We start from the raw sequence: 2,500 nt of genomic DNA, 5'->3' as shown, positions 1-2,500 counted from the left end.
ACCTGCCGCCCCCGCCCCCCTCCTCTACACCTTTCCTTACAACAACGTGTAACCTAACCTAACCTATGTTGTACCTTAACCTAACCCATGTTGTGCCTTAACCTAACCCATGTTGTGCCTTAACCTAACCCATGTTGTGCCTTAACCTAACCCATGTTGTGCCTTAACCTAACCCATGTTGTGCCTTAACCTAACCCATGTTGTGCCTTAACCTAACCCATGTTGTGCCTTAACCTAACCCATGTTGTGCCTTAACCTAACCCATGTTGTGCCTTAACCTAACCCATGTTGTGCCTTAACCTAACCCATGTTGTGCCTTAACCTAACCCATGTTGTGCCTTAACCTAACCCATGTTGTGCCTTAACCTAACCCATGTTGTGCCTTAACCTAACCCATGTTGTGCCTTAACCGAACCCATGTTGTACCTTAACCTAACCCATGTTGTACCTTAACCTAACCCATGTTGTACCTTAACCTAACCCATGTTGTACCTTAACCTAACCCATGTTGTCCCCTAACCTAACCCATGTTGTCCCCTAACCTAACCCATGTTGTCCCCTAACCTAACCCATGTTGTCCCCTAACGTAACCCACGTTGTCGCCTAAACCTGCTCTGTAATTGTTATACGACTCGTTCAATTAGTGTAGTGTTGCCCACCCGCAACCCTCGCAATATAGTTCGCTACTCGCACTGCCCGCTCCCCTGTGTATCGCTTCATGTTAAACACCTTGCAAGTCTTGCTGACTTTCCACATGCTCCTGCTGTACACTGTAATGTGGATGGCAGCAGGACGTACATGCCGCCCCCCCCCCCACCCCTCCCCACGTCCCCACGTCCACACCTTGCCCCCTGCCTTCGCAAGCTGGTTGGTGACAAGTTTGCATGTTCAATGCCCTTCGCATGCGACGTACGCAGGCTACGTTGTGGTGCGGCCTGTGTCAACTGTCCGCTGATGTCGTACGCGTGAACCACAATCTGTACTGCACATTCGTCCTTATGTACTGAATGATACATCGTGGCACATGTGTGACCGTACAACGACTGCGCCCAAAAACGGCGGACCATACAGTGCAAATATTGTGCACGCAGCTACGTGTCGTCTCCCTATGAGAGCTGGATTGCAGTGTGGTACGCCATAGAGACGTGTGGGAGGAACGGACGCCGTGGATGGCGATCAGCATGAGCTGTCTGTTGATGTATTCGGACCTAGTCGTCTCGCCTCAAACACCGTGATAGCATGGTGCACCGCGTTCCATATCTGCGACATGCTACAGAGGCCGGTTGACAGTCGTTCGAGCAATGGACATCGCATACGTACGGGGGCCACCTTCCACGTATTGTCTAGGCGTGCACATTTTGTTGCGTGTATGTGGGCAGACGTAGTGTGGCGTGACACCTGACACAGGCATGCAATAATCGTTGAAGTTGCTAATGGCGATGGACGCCTGCGTTTTCTGGTGAAGTTACGCAAATGAAGAAATGGTAACCCGTTGTGGTGCGGTTGTTCTCGCTAGGGGTGAATCGGTGATGGCGACGATAGGTTGAGGTACTAACCGGTTGTTCCAGCGATACCCACCATGCCGATGAAACTGAACGGCATCTGGGTGTGAAGCGATACGCGGCGGTGGCTGGGTGGGACCGTCCCCGGCCGGTGAGGGGGCGCCTCCCGGCGTGCTGGCCGCGCGGTGCGTGGGCGCACGCGCTACAGCCGGCTGGTGGGGGCGGCCAGTGGCAGGCGCGCCGGCCGACGGACGCGGCAGGCGTCGCAGCTGCGCGCCGGCGCACCCTGCGCGCGGCGCCGTGCGGCCAAAGTAGGTCCTCGCGGGCCCGGTGCGAAGCGCGGTGGACATCTTCAGTGTGCTGGTCCGATTGAGGACTGTGTGCGTTGAGGATGCGCCGCCGCCCGGCGCTCGGCGCCGCGACGCCGTCTGCTGCTCGGTCGCCCCAGCGGTTCTCGCTGGTGGTTTGTATCGCAGCTGTGCGGATGTGTTGGCGCGTGCGCTGTGCTGGGAGAGTTCGCTTCGGCACCCAAGTGGGGCTTTTGTCCTTCTGTGGCGCTGGCGTTGGAGCTGCCGGTCACCGTAGGTGGCGCGTGTTGTCTCCCGCCGGCAATGCCACGACAGCACGCTCCCGGGCCTCTGTCGGCAGCGGCAAGCTCAGTTGGGAGCACGGGTGGTCGCACCGAAAGTGTCTACTCGCCTAACTCCGGGCGATTGCGCCTCTCTCGAACCCGGCCAAGTACTTGGGACGGCGCTGCGCGCCGCCGGGACCTGAGAGGGTTTCGAGGTGTATTGTGCAGGGGAGCTCAGCCTCCTCCTGTTTGCAGAATGATTGAGCGGACGCTTGCGTGTTCGCGCGGGCCCCCGGGACACACTCCCGGGCGGCCGGCTGCTCAGCTCTAGTTGACGCAGCTCCCTGGTTGATCCTGCCAGTAGTCATATGCTTGTCTCAAAGATTAAGCCATGCATGTCTCAGTACAAGCCGCATTAAGGTGAAAC

At 57.2% G+C, this 2,500-nt stretch overlaps 1 non-coding gene across 1 annotated transcript in view; it reads left to right on the top strand.

Annotated features, from left to right (window-relative positions):
- The first annotated feature begins 2,414 nt into the window (after nucleotides 1-2,414).
- Nucleotides 2,415-2,500, top strand: part of LOC124772849 — a 1,909-nt gene continuing 1,823 nt past the window's right edge. The window contains exon 1 of the ribosomal RNA XR_007014307.1: nucleotides 2,415-2,500. This exon is cut by the window's right edge and continues 1,823 nt beyond it. This is a non-coding gene — a ribosomal RNA (small subunit ribosomal RNA).

The sequence above is a fragment of the Schistocerca piceifrons genome, unplaced genomic scaffold (assembly GCF_021461385.2).
Source record: "Schistocerca piceifrons isolate TAMUIC-IGC-003096 unplaced genomic scaffold, iqSchPice1.1 HiC_scaffold_943, whole genome shotgun sequence".
Lineage (NCBI taxonomy): Eukaryota > Metazoa > Arthropoda > Insecta > Orthoptera > Acrididae > Schistocerca > Schistocerca piceifrons.
This window is presented reverse-complemented; position numbering and strand designations above follow the sequence as displayed.